This window comes from Penaeus monodon, chromosome 22, assembly GCF_015228065.2.
Source record: "Penaeus monodon isolate SGIC_2016 chromosome 22, NSTDA_Pmon_1, whole genome shotgun sequence".
Classification (NCBI taxonomy): Eukaryota; Metazoa; Arthropoda; class Malacostraca; order Decapoda; family Penaeidae; genus Penaeus; species Penaeus monodon.
The window spans coordinates 43,717,892-43,718,212 of NC_051407.1; positions in this window are offsets into that span (position 1 = coordinate 43,717,892).

The following is a 321-nucleotide window of genomic DNA, read 5'->3' on the forward strand; positions in this document are numbered from 1 at the left end:
TTAATATAAACATATTTGGTGTGCAAATTATCAATTATACATTTTCATTATAAAGCATATAACAAGTTTGCGCATTTTTGGCCGTAGGCTATTTGGCCGAATCGTCGTACATGCTGCGAAATCTGGGGCTGAAGGGGGTTGCGATACCCAGGTCTAGAAATTTCTTTCCTACAGGAATTCACACCAGGGTGCAAATGAAAACTATTGTCTCGAATTTCCTTAGAAAAAATATAAAAATCTCTATGCATCTCAAAAGCCAACGAAAGTTTTATCACACTATATTATATTAGAAAATTATTTATTGTACAGAACTAAACACTG